We start from the raw sequence: 24,576 nt of genomic DNA on the forward strand, positions 1-24,576 counted from the left end.
TTACTCCCGAGTCTCTACATCCCTCCGACCAGGCGGAGGACCTCCAGTTGTCTCTAGAACCCTTCGGGGTGCCACCTGGTGGTGAATGGACAGAGACTTTCCTATATCCTGGATCTGATACCTCGCTTGCTTCGTCCAGTGAGTCCGACCTAGTGTACTCTGAAGCAGAGGTTACCCATGAGTCTCTACACCCCTCTGACCAGGCAGAGGACCTCCAGTTGTTTCCTGACTCCTCCGGGGTACCACCAGATAACAAAGAGACAGTGACTTTTTCTCACCCTGTACCTGATAACCCGTCTATTTCTTCCTGTGAATTTCACAAGATGTACCTCGAAGCAGAGGTTATCCCCGAGTCTCTACACCCCTCCGACCAGGCGGAGGACCTCCAGTTGTCTCCTGAACCCTTCGGGGTGCTACCTGATAACGAATGGACAGGTACTCTTCTATATTCGGTACCTGATACCTCGCCCGCTTCATCCAGCGAGTCCGACCTAGTGTACTCCGAAGCAGAGGTTACCCCCGAGTCTCTGCACTATTCCGACCCGGCGGAGGACCCCCAGTTGTTTTCTGAATCCTCCTGGGTACCACCAGATAACAAGGTAACAGGGACTTTTCTACACCTTGTACCTGATACCTCGCCCATTTCATCCTGTGAGTTTGACAAGATGTACCCCGAAGCAGAGGTTACCCCCGAGTCTCTGCACTCCTTCAACCCGGCGGAGGACTTCCAGTTGTCTCCTGAACCCTCTGGGGTGCTACCTGATAATAAGTGGAGAGAGACTTCCCTGTGTGCTGTTCCTGGTACTCCACCTGTTTCGTCTGTTGCTGAGGATGGCTGGATAGGAGGTAGCATCCTAGCTAACCAGAGGAGACCAGTTTCTCCAGTGGACAGTGGAAGTGATCTCCTTGAAGTAAAGGATTGGCCCTCGAATTCCCTGCGGAACATTCTGGCAGGCCTGAAGAAGAGGGGGCGTAAGGGGGGTGTACTGTAACATACCTGGCGGCGTCCTTGCATAGTGGTCCATCTCCCACTGTGCAAGAACGCGCACTTGATCTCCAGTCCAGGGTGTCTCTCTGGCTTCCCTCCATGCTGTCTGTTTGCTTCAGTGTCTGCTGCTTAAGGGCGGCGCCCGATCACTTCCTGCTTTTTGTACCTGCTGCAGGCACACCCCTTGTGCGTCCTCAGCCTATTGCTGTCTGTCACCTGTTATTTAAACAGCTGCCCCAATTAACCCATGCCTGAGCATCTTGCCCTGTCAGTTGGCTTTTGTCTCTGACATGCCAGGTCCTGTCTATGTTACCTGTCTTGCAGTATCTGTTCCCATGTCTGTACTGTGTCATATCTGTGTATCTTAACCTGCAGTCTGTACTCGTTCCTTGCCTGTTTGTTCCGCCTTCCTGGAGGCTGTATTTCCAGGCTAGTCTGAACACGCTCCTTGCCTGTTCGTCTCGCCTCTCTGGGGGCCGTATTCCCAGACCCGCTCCTGTATCCCGCTGCAGTGTCGGTCTCCTCCGTACACTCAGTACCAGTCTGAACTCTCTCCTATCTTTTACCTGTTTTTTCTCTATGTCCGTTCCTTTCCTTTTTCTGCAGAGTCTGAACTCGTACCTAACTCCTGCTCGTTCTCACTGTACTTCCGTTTGTGAGTTTGTGGTCCACTCGCTACTTCTCTGCAAGTACCCTGTGGGTATCTGGTTCTGCCTTTCCCTTCTAGTCTGTTCCGTGTGAACAGAGTCCTGTTCCCTCTGCGTCTGCGGTTTTCGCTTTGCTCAGCTCTGTCCGCCGCGTCTGCGGTTTTCGCTTTGCTCAGCTCTGTCCGCCGCGTCTGCGGTTTTCGCTTTGCTCAGCTCTGTCCGCCGCGTCTGCGGTTTTCGCTTTGCTCAGCTCTGTCCGCCGCATCTGCGGTTTTCGCTTTGCTCAGCTCTGTCCGCCGCGTCTGCGGTTTTCGCTTTGCTCAGCTCTGTCCGCCGCGTCTGCGGTTTTCGCTTTGCTCAGCTCTGTCCGCCGCATCTGCGGTTTTCGCTTTGCTCAGCTCTGTCCGCCGCGTCTGCGGTTTTCGCTTTGCTCAGCTCTGTCCGCCGCGTCTGCGGTTTTCGCTTTGCTCAGCTCTGTCCGCCGCGTCTGCGGTTTTCGCTTTGCTCAGCTCTGTCCGCCGCGTCTGCGGTTTTCGCTTTGCTCAGCTCTGTCCGCCGCATCTGCGGTTTTCGCTTTGCTCAGCTCTGTCCGCCGCGTCTGCGGTTTTCGCTTTGCTCAGCTCTGTCCGCCGCGTCTGCGGTTTTCGCTTTGCTCAGCTCTGTCCGCCGCGTCTGCGGTTTTCGCTTTGCTCAGCTCTGTCTACCGCGTCTGCGGTTTCAAATTTGTCTCCCAGTCTGTACTGGACCCTACCCAGCCTGTGCTCTAGTCTGCCTGTTCCTGTATTCCCCGGTGTGGGTCAACAGCCGTGTCCGGAGTCTGACCTGGAGTAGACCCTGGTTCCTCTTCTCGGTTCCTCCCTGGTGCACTGGCGTCGTATGCCGTCGTGCGACCTTGGTCGGATCGGGCAGATACTTAGTTACGCCCCTCCAGGCACTCTCCGGTTCATGGCACAGTGGAATCACTACATAAACACGCACACGCCAGTCAGTCCGGGTGTGTGCATTACAATTATATTCTTCTTTAGATATGAACCCTTCTTTTCATTTGATATTCATTTCTTTATTCCTTTTTAGCAAGCTTTTAAGTTCAGTATTCAGCCATCCTGGTCTCCATAAATGCTTTCCATTCTTCCTTCTTTTCGGGATTGTTACTGATTGTGCAGTGAGAATTTAATTTAGCAAAATCTCCCATCCTTCCTGGACATTTCTTTCCTTTATAACATTCTACCTTTCCTTCCTTTTTACTGAGTCCATTAAAAACTGCCTTTCTACAGTCCATTCTTAAAATCTCTGTTTTCGCAGGTTTTCCACCTTTTGTAGTTCAAAAGTATAGGATAGAATTACCGCTGTCTCCTAAATTCTCAATCCCCTTTACTTCCTCAACTGTTTCCTAATTTTTGGTAAAAATTAGATCCAAATAAATAATGGCAGCAGTGGGATTTGAACCCACGCCTCCAGAGAGACTGGAGCCTTAATCCAGCGCCTTAGACCGCTCGGCCACGCTACCTCATACGGATGTTCAAACTTATTTAAATTAGATATTTGCTAATGATATAAGTGGCAGAAAACATTGTATATCTAATTAGACAAAAATACAAATGTTATTATGCGTGAGCAACGTAATTATCAGGGATTTGTTTGTACATTGACTCTGGGGCACCATTTTGCAAAACATATGACTTGTATCCAGATATTTAACTAATCTTTCCTCTGTTGGCTCAACCGCTAATTTTTAGATATCACTGAATTAGGTGGTATAGATTACTTGCTATGATCTCCCACATACAGGACACTCAAACATGAAGGATTCCTACACCCCAGCCTGTACATAGCAGATAATCAGAAGCAGCAGCAAGGACGACATTATACAGCAGTGCAGAGCAGTGTAGCTATGAATCCATCACTAGGGTGACTTACGGGAAAACAGCAGAAGCAGCATGGCTCTGTTTATGTTTGCTAATCACTCTGCTCATCCTGTATTGATAATCCTAAAATGGCAGCATGGATATGAGCTAGCAGTTAGACTTCATTTGACCAAGATTGATTTTGGCAAATTTTGAGAATCGTTGATCATTGATTGAACTGACATCGATGTAACATAGATGGTAAATTATGTAATTAATTCTGATGCCTAAAGCCAACATGAGTATTCATATGCCGTATTGTTATGTATGACTTGCTCACATGTTCCTTTTCTTCTACAGCACAGTGAAGATCACTTGATGTTACATTTGCTTTCTTAGAGAACACAGAAGCAAAACAGGAATTTAAAAGTTCAGTCTTCTCAACATCATTATTGACCACTTTACCCTTTTCATCCTTTAAAAATCCTATAGCATCTTTGGCTTTTCTTTAACTTTTGACTTACTTCCAAAATCCTTTCTTATTGCTTTTGGTCTCTCTTGCAAGCCTCACTTCGTTACTGGCTTTAGCTCTTCTAACGCTAGCACACCTTTCCCTCCAGACAGCATTATATTCTTCTTTAGATATGAACCCTTCTTTTCATTTGATATTCATTTCTTTGTTCCTTTTTAGCAAGCTTTTAAGTTCAGTATTCAGCCATCCTGGTCTCCATAAAGGCTTTCCATTCTTCCTTCTTTTCGGGATTGTTACTGATTGTGCAGTGAGAATTTAATTTAGCAAAATCTCCCATCTTTCCTGGACATTTCTTTCCTTTAGAACATCCTACCTTTCCTTACTTTTTACTGAGTCCATTAAAAGCTGTCTTTCTACAGTCCAACCTTAAAATCTCAGTTTTCGCAGGTTTTCCTCCTTTTGTAGTTCAAAATTGTAGGTTACTATGATCGCTGACTCCTAAGTTCTCAACCCCCTTTACTTCCTCAACCGTTTCCTAATTTTTGGTAAAAATTTGATCCAAATAAATAATGGCAGCGGTGGGATTTGAACCCACGACTCCAGAGAGACTGGAGCCTTAAACCGCTCGGCCACGCTACCTCTTACATATGTTTAAAGTTATTTATATCAGTAGTTTGCTTTTGATGTAAGTGGCAGAAAATATTTTATATCCAATATGACAAAAAGACAAATGTTATTATGCAACAGCAACGTAATTATCAGGGAATTGTTTGTACATTGACTTTGGGGCACCATTATACAAAACATATAACTTGTATCCAGATATTTAACTAATCTTTCCTTTGTTGCCTCATCCGCTAATTTTTAGATATCACTGAATTAGGTGGTATAGATTACTTGCTGTGATCTCCCATATACAGGACCCTCAAACATGAAGGATTCCTACACCCCTGCCTGTACGTAACAGATAATCAGAAGCAGCAAGGAAGACATTATACAGCAGTGCAGAGCAGTGTAGCTATGAATCCATCACTAGGGTGACATACTGGAAAGCAGCAGAAGCAGCATGGCTCTGTTTATGTTTGCTAATCACTCTACTCATCCTGTATTGATAATCCTAAAAAGGCAGCAGGGATATGAGCTAGCAGTTAGACTTCTTTTGACCAAGATTGATTTTGGCACATTTTGAGAATGGCTGATCATTGATTGAACTGACATGGATGTAACATAGATGGTAAATTATGTAATTAATTCTGATGCCTAAAGCCAACATGACTATTCACATGCCGTATTCATACGTATGACTTGCTCACATGTTCCTTTTCTTCTACAGCACAGTGAAGATCACTTGATGTTACATTTACTTTCTTAGAGAACACAGAAGCCAAATAGGAATTAAAAAGTTCAGTCTTCTCAACATCATTATTGACCACTTTACCCTTTTCATCTTTTAAAAATCCTATAGCATCTTTGGCTTTTCTTTAACTTTTGACTTACTTCCAAAATCCTTTCTTATTGCTTTTGGTCTCTCTTGCAAGCCTCAATTCATTACTGGCTTTAGCTCTTCTAACGCTAGCCCAGCTTTCCCTGCAGACAGCATTATATTCTTCTTTCCATTTGATATTCATTTCTTTGTTCCTTTTTAGCAAGCTTTTCACTTCAGTATTCAGCCATCCTGGTCTCCATATATGGTTTCAATTCTTCCTTCTTTTCGGGATTGTTACTGATTGTGCTGTGAGAATTTAATTTAGCAAAATCTCCCATCCTTCCTGGACATTACTTTCCTTTAGAACATCCTACCTTTCCTTCCTTTTTACTGAGTCCATTAAAAACTGCCTTTCTACAGTCCAATCTTAAAATCTCAGTTTTCGCAGGTTTTCCTCCTTTTGTAGTTCAAAAGTATAGGATAGAAAAACCGCTGCCTCCTAAAATCTCTATCCCCTTTACTTCCTCAACTGTTTCCTAATTTTTAGCAAAAATTAGATCCAAATAAATGATGGCGGCGGTGGGATTTGAACCCATGCCTCCAAAGAGACTGAAGCCTAAATCCAGCACCTTAGACTGCTCGGCCACGCTACCTCTTACATATGTTTAATGTTATTTATATCAAAAGTTTGCTTTTGATGTAAGTGGCAGAAAATATTTTATAACCAATAATACAAAAAGACAAATGTTATTATGCAACAGCAACGTAATTATTAGGGAATTGTTTGTACATTGACTCTGGGGAACCATGTTACAAAACATATGACTTGTATCCAGATATTTAACTAATCTTTCCTCTGTTGGCTCATCCGCTAATTTTTAGTTATCACTGAATTAGGTGGTATAGATTACTTGCTATGATCTCCCATATACAGGACCCTCAAATATGAAGGATTCCTACACCCCTGCCTGTACGTAACAGATAATCAGAAGCAGCAGCAAGGAAGACATTATACAGCAGTGCAGAGCAGTGTAGCTATGAGTTCATCAATAGGGTGACTTACTGGATAGCAGCAGAAGCAGCATGGCACTGTTTATGTTTGCTAATCACTCTACTCATCCTGTATTGATAATCCTAAAAAGGCAGCAGGGATATGAGCTAGCAGTTAGACTTCTTTTGTCCAAGATTGATTTTGGTAAATTTTGAGAATGGTTGATCATTGATTGAACTTACATGGATGTAACATAGATGGTAAATTATGTAGTTAATTCTGATGCCTAAAGCCAACATGACTATTCATATGCCGTATTCATACGTATGACTTGCTCACATGTTCCTTTTCTTCTACAACACAGTGAAGATCACTTGATGTTACATTTAATTTCTTAGAGAACACAGAAGCCAAATAGGAATTTAAAAGTTCAGTCTTCTCAACATCATTATTGACCACATTACCCTTTTCATCTTTTAAAAATCCTATAGCATCTTTGGCTTTTCTTTAACTTTTGACTTACTTCCAAAATCCTTTCTTATTGCTTTTGGTCTCTCTTGCAAGCCTCAATTCATTACTGGCTTTAGCTCTTCTAATTCTAGCCCAGCTTTCCCTGCAGACAGCATTATATTCTTCTTTAGATATGAACCCTTCTTTCCATTTGATACTCATTTCTTTGTTCCTTTTCAGCAAGCTTTTAATTTCAGTATTCAGCCATCCTGGTCTCAATAAATGCTTTCCATTCTTCCTTCTCTTCGGGATTGTTACTGATTGTGCAGTGAGAATTTAATTTAGCAAAATCTCCCATCTTTCCTGGACATTTCTTTCCTTTAGAACATCCTACCTTTCCTTACTTTTTACTGAGTCCATTAAAAACTGTCTTTCTACAGTCCAATCTTAAAATCTCAGTTTTCGCAGGTTTTCCTCCTTTTGTAGTTCAAAATTATAGAATACTATGATCGCTGCCTCCTAAGTTCTCAACCCCCTTTACTTCCTCAACCGTTTCCTAATTTTTGGTAAAAATTTGATCCAAATAAATAATGGCAGCGGTGGGATTTGAACCCACGCCTCCAGAGAGACTGGAACTTAAATCCAGCGCCTTAGACCGCTCGGCCACGCTACCTCTTACATATGTTCAAAGTTATTTATATCAGTAGTTTGCTTTTGATGTAAGTGGCAGAAAATATTTTATATCCAATATGACAAAAATACAAATGTTATTATGCAACAGCAACGTAATTATCAGGGAATTGTTTGTACATTGACTTTGGGGCACCATTTTACAAAACATATGACTTGTATCCAGATATTTAACTAATCTTTCCTCTGTTGGCTCATCCGCTAATTTTTAGATATCACTGAATTAGGTGGTATAGATTACTTGCTATGATCTCCCATATACAGGACCCTCAAACATGAACGATTCCTACACTCCTGCCTGTACGTAACAGATAATCAGAAGCAGCAAGGAAGACATTATACAGCAGTGCAGAGCAGTGTAGCTATGAATCCATCACTAGGGTGACATACTGGAAAGCAGCAGAAGCAGCATGGCTCTGTTTATGTTTGCTAATCACTCTACTCATCCTGTATTGATAATCCTAAAAAGGCAGCAGGGATATGAGCTAGCAGTTAGACTTCTTTTGACCAAGATTGTTTTTGGCACATTTTGAGAATGGTTGATCATTGATTGAACTGACATGGATGTAACATAGATGGTAAATTATGTAATTAATTCTGATGCCTAAAGCCAACATTACTATTCACATGCCGTATTCATACGTATGACTTGCTCACATGTTCCTTTTCTTCTACAGCACAGTGAAGATCACTTGATATTACATTTACTTTCTTAGAGAACACAGAAGCCAAATAGGAATTTAAAAGTTCAGTCTTCTCAACATCATTATTGACCACTTTACCCTTTTCATCTTTTAAAAATCCTATAGCATCTTTGGCTTTTCTTTAACTTTTGACTTACTTCCAAAATCCTTTCTTATTGCTTTTGGTCTCTCTTGCAAGCCTCAATTCATTACTGGCTTTAGCTCTTCTAACGCTAGCCCAGCTTTCCCTGCAGACAGCATTATATTCTTCTTTCCATTTGATATTCATTTCTTTGTTCCTTTTAACAAGCTTTTCAGTTCAGTATTCAGCCATCCTGGTCTCCATATATGCTTTCAATTCTTCCTTCTTTTCGGGATTGTTACTGATTGTGCTGTGAGAATTTAATTTAGCAAAATCTCCCATCCTTCCTGGACATTACTTTCCTTTAGAACATCCTACCTGTCCTTCCTTTTTACTGAGTCCATTAAAAACTGCCTTTCTACAGTCCAATCTTAAAATCTCAGTTTTCGCAGGTTTTCCTCCTTTTGTAGTTCAAAAGTATAGGATAGAATTACCGCTGCCTCCTAAAATCTCTATCCCCTTTACTTCCTCAACTGTTTCATAATTTTTAGTAAAAATTAGATCCAAATAAATGATGGCGGCGGTGGGATTTGAACCCATGCCTCCAGAGAGACTGAAGCCTCAATCCAGCACCTTAGACTGCTCGGCCACGCTACCTCTTACATATGTTTAATGCTATTTATATCAAAAGTTTGCTTTTGATGTAAGTGGCAGAAAATATTTTATATCCAATAATACAAAAAGACAAATGTTATTATGCAACAGCAACGTAATTATTAGGGAATTGTTTGTACATTGACTCTGGGGCACCATTTTCCAAAACATATGACTTGTATCCACATATTTAACTAATCTTTCCTCTGTTGGCTCATCCGCTAATTTTTAGATATCACTGAATTAGGTGGTATAGATTACTTGCTATGATCTCCCATATACAGGACCCTCAAATATGAAGGATTCCTACACCCCTGCCTGTACGTAACAGATAATCAGAAGCAGCAGCAAGGAAGACATTATACAGCAGTGCAGAGCAGTGTAGCTATGAGTTCATCAATAGGGTGACTTACTGGATAGCAGCAGAAGCAGCATGGCACTGTTTATTTTTGCTAATCACTCTACTCATCCTGTATTGATAATCCTAAAAAGGCAGCAGGGATATGAGCTAGCAGTTAGACTTCTTTTGACCAAGATTGATTTTGGCAAATTTTGAGAATGGTTGATCATTGATTGAACTGACATGGATGTAACATAGATGGTAAATTATGTAGTTAATTCTGATGCCTAAAGCCAACATGACTATTCATATGCCGTATTCATACGTATGACTTGGTCACATGTTCCTTTTCTTCTACAACACAGTGAAGATCACTTGATGTTACATTTACTTTCTTAGAGTACACAGAAGCCAAATAGGAATTTAAAAGTTCAGTCTTCTCAACATCATTATTGACCACATTACCCTTTTCATCTTTTAAAAATCCTATATCATCTTTGGCTTTTCTTTAACTTTTGACTTACTTCCAAAATCCTTTCTTATTGCTTTTGGTCTCTCTTGCAAGCCTCAATTCATTACTGGCTTTAGCTCTTCTAACTCTAGCCCAGCTTTCCCTGCAGACAGCATTATATTCTTCTTTAGATATGAACCCTTCTTTCCATTTGATACTCATTTCTTTGTTCCTTTTCAGCAAGCTTTTAGGTTCAGTATTCAGCCATCCTGGTCTCAATAAATGCTTTCCATTCTTCCTTCTTTTCGGGATTGTTACTGATTGTGCAGTGAGAATTTAATTTAGCAAAATCTCCCATCTTTCCTGGACATTTCTTTCCTTTAGAACATCCTACCTTTCCTTACTTTTTACTGAGTCCATTAAAAACTGTCTTTCTACAGTCCAATCTTAAAATCTCAGTTTTCGCAGGTTTTCCTCCTTTTGTAGTTCAAAATTATAGAATACTATGATCGCTGCCTCCTAAGTTCTCAACCCCCTTTACTTCCTCAACCGTTTACTAATTTTTGGTAAAAATTTGATCCAAATAAATAATGGCAGCGGTGGGATTTGAACCCACGCCTCCAGAGAGACTGGAGCCTAAATCCTGCGTCTTAGACCGCTCGGCCACGCTACCTCTTACATATGTTTAAAGTTATTTATATCAGTAGTTTGCTTTTGATGTAAGTGGCAGAAAATATTTTATATCCAATATGACAAAAATTCAAATGTTATTATGCAACAGCAACGTAATTATCAGGGAATTGTTTGTACATTGACTTTGGGGCACTATTTTACAAAACATATGACTTGTATCCAGATATTTAACTAATCTTTCCTCTGTTGGCTCATCCGCTAATTTTTAGATATCACTGAATTAGGTGGTATAGATTACTTGCTGTGATCTCCCATATACAGGACCCTGAAACATGAAGGATTCCTACACCCCTGCCTGTACGTAACAGATAATCAGAAGCAGCAAGGAAGACATTATACAGCAGTGCAGAGCAGTGTAGCTATGAATCCATCACTAGGGTGACATACTGGAAAGCAGCAGAAGCAGCATGGCTCTGTTTATGTTTGCTAATCACTCTACTCATCCTGTATTGATAATCCTAAAAAGGCAGCAGGGATATGAGCTAGCAGTTAGACTTCTTTTGACCAAGATTGATTTTGGCACATTTTGAGAATGGTTGATCATTGATTGAACTGACATGGATGTAACATAGATGGTAAATTATGTAATTAATTCTGATGCCTAAAGCCAACATGACTATTCACATGCCGTATTCATACGTATAACTTGCTCACATGTTCCTTTTCTTCTACAGCACAGTGAAGATCACTTGATGTTACATTTACTTTCTTAGAGAACACAGAAGCCAAATAGGAATTTAAAAGTTCAGTCTTCTCAACATCATTATTGACCACTTTACCCTTTTCATCTTTTAAAAATCCTATAGCATCTTTGGCTTTTCTTTAACTTTTGACTTACTTGCAAAATCCTTTCTTATTGCTTTTGGTCTTTCTTACAAGCCTCAATTCATTTCTGGCTTTAGCTCTTCTAACGCTAGCCCAGCTTTCCCTGCAGACAGCATTATATTCTTCTTTAGATATGAACCCTTCTTTCCATTTGATACTCATTTCTTTGTTCCTTTTCAGCAAGCTTTTAAGTTCAGTATTCAGCCTTCCTGGTCTCAATAAATGCTTTCCATTCTTCTTTCTTTTCGGGATTGTTACTGATTGTGCAGGGAGAATTCAATTTAGCAAAATCTCCCATCTTTCCTGGACATTTCTTTCCTTTAGAACATCCTACCTTTCCTTACTTTTTACTGAGTCCATTAAAAATTGCCTTTCTACAGTCCAATCTTAAAATCTCAGTTTTCGCAGGTTTTCCTCCTTTTGTAGTTCAAAATTATAGGTTAGCATGATCGCTGCCTCCTAAGTTCTCAACCCCCTTTACTTCCTCAACCGTTTCCTAATTTTTGGTAAAAATTTGATCCAAATAAATAATGACAGTGGTGGGATTTGAACCAACGCCTCCAGAGAGACTAGAGCCTAAATCCAGCGCCTTAGACCGCTCGGCCACGCTAACTCTTACATATGTTTAAAGTTTTTTATATCAGAAGTTTGCTTTTGATGTAAGTGGCAGAAAATATTTTATATCCAATATGACAAAAAGACAAATGTTATTATGCAACAGCAACGTAATTATCAGGGAATTGTTTGTACATTGACTTTGGGGCACCATTTTACAAAACATATGACTTGTATCCAGATATTTAACTAATCTTTCCTCTGTTGGCTCATCCGCTAATTTTTAGATATCACTGAATTAGGTGGTATAGATTATTTGCTATGATCTCCCACATACAGGACACTCATACATGAAGGATTCCTACACCCCTGCCTGTACGTAACAGATAATCAGAAGCAGCAGCAAGGAAGACATTATACAGCAGTGCAGAGCAGTGTAGCTATGAATCCATCACTAGGGTGACTTACTGGAAAGCAGCAGAAGCAGCATGGCTCTGTTTATGTTTGCTAATCACTCTACTCATCCTGTATTCATAATCCTAAAAGGCAGCAGGGATATGAGCTAGCAGTTAGGCTTCTTTTGACCAAGATTGATTTTGGCAAATTTTGAGAATGGTTGATCATTGATTGAACTGACATGGATGTAACATAGATGGTAAATTATGTAATTAATTCTGATGCCTAAAGCCAACATGACTATTCACATGCTGTATTCATACGTATGACTTGCTCACATGTTCCTTTTCTTCTACAGCACAGTGAAGATCACTTGATGTTACATTTACTTTCTTAGAGAACACAGAAGCCAAATAGGAAATTAAAAGTTCAGTCTTCTCAACATCATTATTGACCACTTTACCCTTTTCATCTTTTAAAAATCCTAAAGCATCTTTGGCTTTTCTTTAACTTTTGAATAACTTCCAAAATCCTTTCTTATTGCTTTTGGTCTCTCTTGCAAGCCTCAATTCATTACTGGCTTTAGCTCTTCTAATGCTAGCCCAGCTTTCCCTGCAGACAGCATTATATTCTTCTTTCCATTTGATATTCATTTCTTTGTTCCTTTTTAGCAAGCTTTTAAGTTCAGTATTCAGCCATCCTGGTCTCCATAAATGCTTTCCATTCTTCCTTCTTTTCGGGATTGTTACTGATTGTGCTGTGAGAATTTAATTTAGCAAAATCTCCCATCCTTCCTGGAGATTACTTTCCTTTCGAACATCCTACCTTTCCTTCCTTTTTACTGAGTCCATTAAAAACTGCCTTTCTACAGTCCAATCTTAAAATCTCAGTTTTCGCAGGTTTTCCTCTTTTTGTAGTTCAAAAGTATAGGATAGAAAAACCGCTGCCTCCTAAAATCTCTATCCCCTTTACTTCCTCAACTGTTTCCTAATTTTTGGTAAAAATTAGATCCAAATAAATGATGGTGGTGGTGGGATTTGAACCCAAGCCTCCAGAGAGACTGAAGCCTAAATCCAGCACCTTAGACTGCTCGGCCACGCGACATCTTACTTATGTTTAATGATATTTATATCAAAAGTTTGCTTTTGATGTAAGTGGCAGAAAATATTTTATATCCAATAATACAAAAAGACAAAAGTTAATATGTATGAGCAACGTAATTATCAGGGATTAGTTTGTATATTGACTCTGGGGCACCATTTTACAAAACATATGACTTGTATCCAGATATTTAACTAATCTTTCCTCTGTTGGCTCATCCGCTAATTTTTAGATATCACTGAATTAAGTGGTATAGATTATTTGCTATGATCTCCCACATACAGGACACTCATACATGAAGCATTCCTACACCCCTGCCTGTACGTAACAGATAATCAGAAGCAGCAGCAAGGAAGACATTATACAGCAGTGCAGAGCAGTGTAGCTAGGAATCCATCACTAGGGTGACTTACTGGAAAGCAGCAGAAGCAGCATGGCTCTGTTTATGTTTGCTAATCACTCTACTCATCCTGTATTGATAATCCTAAAAGGCAGCAGGGATATGAGCTAGCAGTTAGGCTTCTTTTGACCAAGATTGATTTTGGCAAATTTTGAGAATGGTTGATCATTGATTGAACTGACATGGATGTAACATAGATGGTAAATTATGTAATTAATTCTGATGCCTAAAGCCAACATGACTATTCACATGCTGTATTCATACGTATGACTTGCTCACATGTTCCTTTTCTTCTACAGCACAGTGAAGATCACTTGATGTTACATTTACTTTCTTAGAGAACACAGAAGCCAAATAGGAAATTAAAAGTTCAGTCTTCTCAACATCATTATTGACCACTTTACCCTTTTCATCTTTTAAAAATCCTAAAGCATCTTTGGCTTTTCTTTAACTTTTGAATAACTTCCAAAATCCTTTCTTATTGCTTTTGGTCTGTCTTGCAAGCCTCAATTCATTACTGGCTTTAGCTCTTCTAATGCTAGCCCAGCTTTCCCTGCAGACAGCATTATATTCTTCTTTCCATTTGATATTCATTTCTTTGTTCCTTTTTAGCAAGCTTTTAAGTTCAGTATTCAGCCATCCTGGTCTCCATAAATGCTTTCCATTCTTCCTTCTTTTCGGGATTGTTACTGATTGTGCTGTGAGAATTTAATTTAGCAAAATCTCCCATCCTTCCTGGACATTACTTTCCTTTCGAACATCCTACCTTTCCTTCCTTTTTACTGAGTCCATTAAAAACTGCCTTTCTACAGTCCAATCTTCAAATCTCAGTTTTCGCAGGTTTTCCTCCTTTTGTAGTTCAAAAGTATAGGATAGAATTACCGCTGCCTCCTAAAATCTCTATCCCCTTTACTTCCTCAACTGTTTCCTAATTTTTGGTAAAAATTTGATCCAAATAAATGATGGTGGCGGTGGGATTTGAACCCAAGCCTCCAGAGAGACTGAAGCCTAAATCCAGCACCTTAGACTGCTCGACAACGCTACCTCTTACATAAGTTTAATGTTATTTATTTCAAAAGTTTGCTTTTGATGTAAATGGCAGAAAATATTTTATATCCAATAATACAAAAAGACAAATGTTATTATGTATGAGCAACGTAATTATCAGGGATTTGTTTGTACATTGACTCTGGGGCACCATTTTACAAAACATATGACTTGTATCCAGATATTTAACTAATCTTTCCTCTGTTGGCTCATCCGCTAATTTTTAGATATCACTGAATTAGGTGGTACAGATTACTTGCTATGATCTCCCATATACAGGACACTCAAACATGAAGGATTCCTACACCCCTGCCTGTACGTAACAGATAATCAGAAGCAGCAGCAAGGAAGACATTATACAGCAGTGCAGAGCAGTGTAGCTATGAGTTCATCAATAGGTTGACTTACTGGATAGCAGCAGAAGCAGCATGGCTCTGTTTATGTTTGCTAATCACTCTACTCCTCCTGTATTGATAACCTCAAAAAGGCAGCAGGGATATGAGCTAGCAGTTAGACTTCTTTTGACCAAGATTGATTTTGGCAAATTTTGAGAATGGTTGATCATTGATTGAACTGACATGGATGTAACATAGATGGTAAATTATGTAATTAATTCTAATGCCTAAAGCCAACATGACTATTCATATGCCGTATTCTTATGTATGACTTGCTCACATGTTCCTTTTCTTCTACAGCACAGTGAAGATCACTTGATGTTACATTTGCTTTCTTAGAGAACACAGAAGCAAAACAGGAATTTAAAAGTTCAGTCTTCTCAACATCATTATTGACCACTTTACCCTTTTCATCCTTTAAAAATCCTATAGCATCTTTGGCTTTTCTTTAACTTTTGACTTACTTCCAAAATCCTTTCTTATTGCTTTTGGTCTCTCTTGCAAGCCTCACTTCATTACTGGCTTTAGCTCTTCTAACGCTAGCCCACCTTTCCCTGCAGACAGCATTATATTCTTCTTTAGATATGAACCCTTCTTTTCATTTGATATTCATTTCTTTGTTCCTTTTTAGCAAGCTTTTAAGTTCAGTATTCAGCCATCCTGGTCTCCATAAATGCTTTCCATTCTTCCTTCTTTTCGGGATTGTTACTGATTGTGCAGTGAGAATTTAATTTAGCAAAATCTCCCATCCTTCCTGGACATTTCTTTCCTTTATAACAATCTACCTTTCCTTCCTTTTTACTGAGTCCATTAAAAACTGCCTTTCTACAGTCCAATCTTAAAATCTCAGTTTTTGCAGGTTTTCCACCTTTTGTAGTTCAAAAGTATAGGATAGAATTACCGCTGTCTCCTAAATTCTCAATCCCCTTTACTTCCTCAACTGTTTCCTAATTTTTGGTAAAAATTAGATCCAAATAAATATAGGCAGCGGTGGGATTTGAACCCACGCCTCCAGAGAGACTGGAGCCTTAATCCAGCACCTTAGACCGCTCGGCCACGCGACCTCATACGGATGTTCAAACTTATTTAAATTATATATTTGCTAATGATATAAGTTGCAGAAAACATTGTATATCTAATTAGACAAAAATACAAATGTTATTATGCATGAGCAACGTAATTATCAGGGATTTGTTTGTACATTGACTCTGGGGCACCATTTTGCAAAACATAGGACTTGTATCCAGATATTTAACTAATCTTTCCTCTGTTGGCTCAACCGCTAATTTTTAGATATCACTGAATTAGGTGGTATAGATTACTTGCTATGATCTCCCACATACAGGACACTCAAACATGAAGGATTCCTACACCCCAGCCTGTACGTAACAGATAATCAGAAGCAGCAGCAAGGAAGACATTATACAGCAGTGCAGAGCAGTGTAGCTATGAATCCATCAATAGGGTGACTTACTGGAAAGCAGCAGAAGCAGCATGGCTCTGTTTATGTTTGCTAATCACTCTACTCATCCTGTATTGATAATCCTAAAAAGGCAGCAGGGATATGAGCTAGCAGTTAGACTTCATTTGACCAAGATTGATATTGGCAAAATTTGAGAATCGTTGATCATTGATTGAACTGACATCGATGTAACATAGATGGTAAATTATGTAATTAATTCTGATGCCTAAAGCCAACATGACTATTCATATGCCGTATTGTTATGTATGACTTGCTCACATGTTCCTTTTCTTCTACAGCACAGTGAAGATCACTTGATGTTACATTTGCTTTCTTAGAGAACACAGAAGCAAAACAGGAATTTAAAAGTTCAGTCTTCTCAACATCATTATTGACCACTTTACCCTTTTCATCCTTTAAAAATCCTATAGCATCTTTGGCTTTTCTTTAACTTTTGACTTACTTCCACAATCCTTTCTTATTGCTTTTGGTCTCTCTTGCAAGCCTCACTTCATTACTGGCTTTAGCTCTTCTAACGCTAGCCCACCTTTCCCAGCAGACAGCATTATATTCTTCTTTAGATATGAACACTTCTTTTCATTTGATATTCTTTTCTTTGTTCCTTTTTAGCAGGCTTTTAAGTTCAGTATTCAGCCATCCTGGTCTCCATAAATGCTTTCCATTCTTCCTTCTTTTTGGGATTGTTACTGATTGTGCAGTGAGAATTTAGTTTAGCAAAATCTCCCATCCTTCCTGGACATTTCTTTCCTTAAGAACATCCTACTTTTCCTTCCTTTTTACTGAGTCCATTAAAAACTGCCTTTCTACAGTCCAATCTTAAAATCTCAGTTTTCGCAGGTTTTCCACCTTTTGTAGTTCAAAAGTATAGGATAAAATTACCGCTGCCTCCTAAATTCTCAACCCCCTATACTTCCTCAACTGTTTCCTAATTTTTGGTAAAAATTAGATCGAAATAAATAATGGCAGCGGTGGGATTTGAACCCACGCCTCCAGAGAGACTGGAGCCTTAATCCAGCGCCTTAGACCGCTCAGCCACACTACCTCATACAGATTTTCAAACTTATTTAAATCAGAAATTTGCTAATGATATAAGTTGCGGAAAACATTCTATAACTAATTAGACAAAAATACAAATGTTATTATGCATGAGCAACGCACTTATCAGGGATTTGTTTGTACATTGACTCTGGGGCACCATTTTGCAAAACATATGACTTGTATCCAGATATTTAACTAATCTTTCCTCTGTTGGCTCAACCGCTAATTTTTAGATATCACTAAATTAGGTGGTATAGATTACTTGCTATGATCTCCCACATACAGGACACTCAAACATGAAGGATTCCTACACCGCTGCCTGTACGTAACAGATAATCAGAAGCAGCAGCAAGGAAGACATTATACAGCAGTGCAGAGCAGTGTAGCTATGAGTTCATCACTAGGGTGACTTACTGGAAAGCAGCAGAAGCAGCATGGCTCTGTTTATGTTTGCAAATCACTCTGCTCATCCTGTATTGATAATCCTAAAAAGGCAGCAGGGATATGAGCTAGCAGTTAGACTTCATTTGACCAAGATTGATTTTGGCAAATTTTGAGAATCGTTGATCACTGATTGAACTGACATCGATGTAACATAGATGGTAAATTATGTAATTAATTCTGATGCCTAAAGCCAACATGACTATTCATATGCCGTATTCTTATGTATGACTTGCTCACATGTTCCTTTTCTTCTACAGCACAGTGAAGATCACTTGATGTTACATTTGCTTTCTTACAGAACACAGAAGCAAAATAGGAATTTAAAAGTTCAGTTTTCTCAACATCATTATTGACCACTTTACCCTTTTCATCCTTTAAAAATCCTATAGCATCTTTGGCTTTTCTTTAACTTTTGACTTACTTCCAAAAACATTTCTTATTGCCTTTGGTCTCTCTTGCAAGCCTCAGTTCATTACTGGCTTTAGCTCTTCTAATGCTAGCCCAGCTTTCCCTGCAGACAGCATTATATTCTTTAGATATGAACCCTTCTTTTCATTTGATATTCATTTCTTCGTTCCTTTTTAGCAAGCTTTTCATTTCAGTATTTAGCCATCCTGGTCTCCATAAATGCTTTCCATTCTTCCTTCTTTTCGGGATTGTTACTGATTGTGCAGTGAGAATTAAATTTAGCAAAATCTACCATCTTTCCTGGACATTTCTTTCCTTTAGAACATCCTACCTTTCCTTACTTTTTACTGAGTCCATTAAAAACTGTCTTTCTACAGTCCAATCTTAAAATCTCAGTTTTCTCAGGTTTTCCTCCTTTTGTAGTTGAAAATTATAGGATAGCATGATCGCTGCCTCCTAAGTTCTCAACCCCCTTTACTTCCTCAACCGTTTCCTAATTTTTGGTAAAAATTTGATCCAAATAAATAATGGCAGCGGTGGGATTTGAACCAACGCCTCCAGAGAGACTAGAGCCTAAATCCAGCGCCTTAGACCGCTCAGCCACGCTACCTCTTACATATGTTTAAAGTTATTTATATCAGAAGTTTGCTTTTGATGTAAGTGGCAGAAAATATTTTATATCCAATATGACAAAAAGACAAATGTTATTATGCAACAGCAACGTAATTATCAGGGAATTGTTTGTACATTGACTTTGGGGCACCATTTTACAAAACATATGACTTGTATCCAGATATTTAACTAATCTTTCCTCTGTTGGCTCATCCGCTAATTTTTAGATATCACTGAATTAGGTGGTATAGATTACTTGCTATGATCTGCCATATACAGGACACTCAAACATGAAGGATTCCTACACCCCTCCCTGTACGTAACAGATAATCAGAAGCAGCAGCAAGGAAGACATTATACAGCAGTGCAGAGCAGTGTAGCTATGAATCCATCACTAGGGTGATTTACTGGAAAGCAGCAGAAGCAGCATGGCTCTGTTTATGTTTGCTAATCACTCTACTCATCCTGTATTGATAATCCTAAAAGGCAGCAGGGATATGAGCTAGCAGTTAGACTTCTTTTGACCAAGATTGATTTTGGCAAATTTTGAGAATCGTTGATCATTGATTGAACTGACATGGATGTAACATAGATGGTAAATTATGTAGTTAATTCTGATGCCTAAAGCCAACATGACTATTCATATGCCGTATTCATACGAATGACTTGCTCACATGTTCCTTTTCTTCTACAGCACAGTGAAGATCACTTGATGTTACATTTGCTTTCTTAGAGAACACAGAAGCAAAACAGGAATTTAAAAGTTCAGTCTTCTCAACATCATTATTGACCACTTTACCCTTTTCATCCTTTAAAAATCCTATAGCATCTTTGGCTTTTTTTTAGCTTTTGACGTACTTTCAAAATCCTTTCTTATTGCTTTTGGTCTCTCTTGCAAGCCTCACTTCATTACTGGCTTTAGCTCTTCTAACGCTAGCCCACCTTTCCCTGCAGACAGCATTATATTCTTCTTTAGATATGAACCCTTCTTTTCATTTGATATTCATTTCTTTGTTCCTTTTTAGCAAGCTTTTAAGTTCAGTATTCAGCCATCCTGGTCTCCATAAATGCTTTCCATTCTTCCTTCTTTTCGGGATTGTTACTGATTGTGCAGTGAGAATTAAATTTAGCAAAATCTACCATCTTTCCTGGACATTTCTTTCCTTTAGAACATCCTACCTTTCCTTACTTTTTACTGAGTCCATTAAAAACTGTCTTTCTACAGTCCAATCTTAAAATCTCAGTTTTCTCAGGTTTTCCTCCTTTTGTAGTTGAAAATTATAGGATAGCATGATCGCTGCCTCCTAAGTTCTCAACCCCCTTTACTTCCTCAACCGTTTCCTAATTTTTGGTAAAAATTTGATCCAAGTAAATAATGGCAGTGGTGGGATTTGAACCAACGCCTCCAGACAGACTAGAGCCTAAATCCAGCGCCTTAGAGCGCTCGACCACGCTACCTCTTACATATGTTTAAAGTTATTTATATCAGAAGTTTGCTTTTGATGTAAGTGGAAGAAAATATTTTATATCCAATATGACAAAAAGACAAATGTTATTATGCAACAGCAACATAATTATCAGCGAATTGTTTGTACATTGACTTTGGGGCACCATTTTACAAAACATATGACTTGTATCCAGATATTTAACTAATCTTTCCTCTGTTGGCTCATCCGCTAATTTTTAGATATCACTGAATTAGGTGGTATAGATTATTTGCTATGATCTCCCACATACAGGACACTCAAACATGAAGGATTCCTACACCCCTGCCTGTACGTAACAGATAATCAGAAGCAGCAGCAAGGAAGACATTATACAGCAGTGCAGAGCAGTGTAGCTATGAATCCATCACTAGGGTGACTTACTGGAAAGCAGCAGAAGCAGCATGGCTCTGTTTATGTTTGCTAATCATTCTACTCATCCTGTATTGATAATCCTAAAAGGCAGCAGGGATATGAGCTAGCAGTTAGACTTCTTTTGACCAAGATTGATTTTGGCAAATTTTGAGAATGGTTGATCATTGATTGAACTGACATGGATGTAACATAGATGGTAAATTATGTAATTAATTCTGATGCCTAAAGCCAACATGACTATTCACATGCTGTATTCATACGTATGACTTGCTCACATGTTCCTTTTCTTCTACAGCACAGTGAAGATCACTTGATGTTACATTTACTTTCTTAGAGAACACAGAAGCCAAATAGGAAATTAAAAGTTCAGTCTTCTCAACATCATTATAGACCACTTTACCCTTTTCATCTTTTAAAAATCCTAAAGCATCTTTGGCTTTTCTTTAACTTTTGACTTACTTCCAAAATCCTTTCTTATTGCTTTTGGTCTCTCTTGCAAGCCTCAATTCATTACTGGCTTTAGCTCTTCTAATGCTAGCCCAGCTTTCCCTGCAGACAACATTATATTCTTCTTTCCATTTTATATTCATTTCTTTCTTCCTTTTTAGCAAGCTTTTAAGTTCAGTATTCAGCCATCCTGGTCTCCATAAATGCTTTCCATTCTTCCTTCTTTTCGGGATTGTTACTGATTGTGCTGTTAGAATTTAATTTAGCAAAATCTCCCATCCTTCCTGGACATTACTTTCCTTTCGAGCATCCTACCTTTCCTTCCTTTTTACTGAGTCCATTAAAAACTGCCTTTCTACAGTCCAATCTTAAAATCTCAGTTTTCGCAGGTTTTCCTCCTTTTGTATTTCAAAAGTATAGGATAGAATTACCGCTGCCTCCTAAAATCTCTATCCCCTTTACTTCCTCAACTGTTTCCTAATTTTTGGTAAAAATTAGATCCAAATAAATGATGGTGGTGGTGGGATTTGAACCCAAGCCTCCAGAGAGACTGAAGCCTAAATCAAGCACCTTAGACTGCTCGGCCACGCGACATCTTACTTATGTTTAATGATATTTATATCAAAAGTTTGCTTTTGATGTAAGTGGCAGAAAATATTTTATATCCAATAATACAAAAAGACAAATGTTAATATGTATGAGCAACGTAATTATCAGGGATTAGTTTGTATATTGACTCTGGGGCACCATTTTACAAAACATATGACTTGCATCCAGATATTTAACTAATCTTTCCTCTGTTGGCTCATCCGCTAATTTTTAGATATCACTGAATTAGGTGGTATAGATTACTTGCTATGATCTCCCATATACAGGACACTCAAACATGAAGGATTCCTACACCCCTGCCTGTACGTAACAGATAATCAGAAGCAGCAGCAAGGAAGACATTATACAGCAGTGCAGAGCAGTGTAGCTATGAGTTCATCAATAGGTTGACTTACTGGATAGCAGCAGAAGCAGCATGGCTCTGTTTATGTTTGCTAATCACTCTACTCATCCTGTATTGATAATCCTAAAAAGGCAGCAGGGATATAAGCTAGCAGTTAGACTTCCTCTGACCAAGATTGATTTTGGCAAATTTTGAGAATGGTTGATCATTGATTGAACTGACATGGATGTAACATAGATGGTAAATTATGTAGTTAATTCTGATGCCTAAAGCCAACATGACTATTCATATGCCGTATTCATACGTATGACTTGCTCACATGTTCCTTTTCTTCTACAGCACAGTGAAGATCACTTGATGTTACATTTGCTTTCTTAGAGAACACAGAAGCAAAACAGGAATTTAAAAGTACAGTCTTCTCAACATCATTATTGACCACTTTACCCTTTTCATCCTTTAAAAATCCTATAGCATCTTTGGCTTTTCTTTAACTTTTGACTTACTTCCAAAATCCTTTCTTATTGCTTTTGGTCTCTCTTGCAAGCCTCACTTCATTACTGGCTTTAGCTCTTCTAACGCTAGCCCACCTTTCCCTGCAGACAGCATTATATTCTTCTTTAGATATGAACCCTTCTTTTAATTTGATATTCATTTCTTTGTTCCTTTTTAGCAAGCTTTTAAGTTCAGTATTCAGCCAACCTGGTCTCCATAAATGCTTTCCATTCTTCCTTCTTTTCGGGATTGTTACTGATTGTGCAGTGAGAATTTAATTTAGCAAAATCTCCCATCCTTCCTGGACATTTCTTTCCTTTATAACATTCTACCTTTCCTTCTTTTTTACTGAGTCCATTAAAAACTGCCTTTCTACAGTCCAATCTTAAAATCTCAGTTTTCGCAGGTTTTCCACATTTTGTAGTTCAAAAGTATAGGATAGAATTACCGCTGTCTCCTAAATTCTCAATCCCCTTTACTTCCTCAACTGTTTCCTAATTTTTGGTAAAAATTAGATCCAAATAAATAAAGGCAGCGGTGGGATTTGAACCCACACCTCCAGAGAGACTGGAGCCTTTATCCAGCGCCTTAGACCGCTTGGCCACGATACCTCATACGGTCGTTCAAACTTATTTAAATTAGATATTTGCTAATGATATAAGTGGCAGAAAACATTGTATATCTAATTAGACAAAAATACAAATGTTATTATGCATGAGCAACGTAATTATCAGGGATTTGTTTGTACATTGACTCTGGGGCACCATTTTGCAAAACATATGACTTGTATCCAGATATTTAACTAATCTTTCCTCTGTTGGCTCAACCGCTAATTTTTAGATATCACTGAATTAGGTGGTATAGATTACTTGCTATGATCTCCCACATACAGGACACTCAAACATGAAGGATTCCTGCACCCCAGCCTGTACGTAACAGATAATCAGAAGCAGCAGCAAGGAAGACATTATACAGCAGTGCAGAGCAGTGTAGCTATGAATCCATCACTAGGGTGACTTACTGGAAAGCAGCAGAAGCAGCATGGCTCTGTTTATGTTTGCTAATCACTCTGCTCATCCTGTATTGATAATCCTAAAAAGGCAGCAGGGATATGAGCTAGCAGTTAGACTTCATTTGACCAAGATTGATTTTGGCAAATTTTGAGAATCGTTGATCATTGATTGAACTGACATCGATGTAACATAGATGGTAAATTATGTAATTAATTCTGATGCCTAAAGCCAACATGACTATTCATATGCCGTATTGTTATGTATGACTTGCTCACATGTTCCTTTTCTTCTACAGCACAGTGAAGATCACTTGATGTTACATTTGCTTTCTTAGAGAACACAGAAGCAAAACAGAAATTTAAAAGTACAGTCTTCTCAACATCATTATTGACCACTTTACCCTTTTCATCCTTTAAAAATCCTATAGCATCTTTGGCTTTTCTTTAACTTTTGACTTACTTCCAAAATCCTTTCTTATTGCTTTTGGTCTCTCTTGCAAGCCTCACTTCATTACTGGCTTTAACTCTTCTAACGCTAGCCCACCTTTCCCTGCAGACAGCATTATATTCTTCTTTAGATATGAACCCTTCTTTACATTTGATATTCATTTCTTTGTTCCTTTTTAGCAAGCTTTTAAGTTCAGTATTCAGACATCCTGGTCTCCATAAATGCTTTCCATTCTTCCTTCTTTTTGGGAT

At 38.8% G+C, this 24,576-nt stretch overlaps 6 non-coding genes across 6 annotated transcripts; all 6 read right to left on the reverse strand.

Annotated features, from left to right (window-relative positions):
- Positions 1-3,060: 3,060 nt before the first annotated feature.
- On the reverse strand, positions 3,061-3,142 carry TRNAL-AAG (transfer RNA leucine (anticodon AAG)). The gene has a single exon. It is a non-coding gene; the product is annotated as a tRNA-Leu (tRNA).
- Positions 3,143-7,409: 4,267 nt separating this feature from the next.
- Positions 7,410-7,491, reverse strand: TRNAL-UAA (transfer RNA leucine (anticodon UAA)). The gene has a single exon. It is a non-coding gene; the product is annotated as a tRNA-Leu (tRNA).
- Positions 7,492-10,309: 2,818 nt separating this feature from the next.
- Positions 10,310-10,391, reverse strand: TRNAL-UAG (transfer RNA leucine (anticodon UAG)). Its single transcript has one exon. It is a non-coding gene; the product is annotated as a tRNA-Leu (tRNA).
- A 5,721-nt stretch (positions 10,392-16,112) lies between these two features.
- Positions 16,113-16,194, reverse strand: TRNAL-AAG (transfer RNA leucine (anticodon AAG)). The gene has a single exon. It is a non-coding gene; the product is annotated as a tRNA-Leu (tRNA).
- A 1,379-nt stretch (positions 16,195-17,573) lies between these two features.
- On the reverse strand, positions 17,574-17,655 carry TRNAL-AAG (transfer RNA leucine (anticodon AAG)). The gene has a single exon. It is a non-coding gene; the product is annotated as a tRNA-Leu (tRNA).
- Positions 17,656-19,031: 1,376 nt separating this feature from the next.
- Positions 19,032-19,113, reverse strand: TRNAL-UAG (transfer RNA leucine (anticodon UAG)). Its single transcript has one exon. It is a non-coding gene; the product is annotated as a tRNA-Leu (tRNA).
- Between the last annotated feature and the right edge of the window lie 5,463 nt (positions 19,114-24,576).

This window comes from Phyllobates terribilis, unplaced genomic scaffold (assembly GCF_046119375.1).
Source record: "Phyllobates terribilis strain yellow unplaced genomic scaffold, ASM4611937v1 Scaffold_11__3_contigs__length_659146591, whole genome shotgun sequence".
Taxonomy (NCBI): Eukaryota; Metazoa; Chordata; class Amphibia; order Anura; family Dendrobatidae; genus Phyllobates; species Phyllobates terribilis.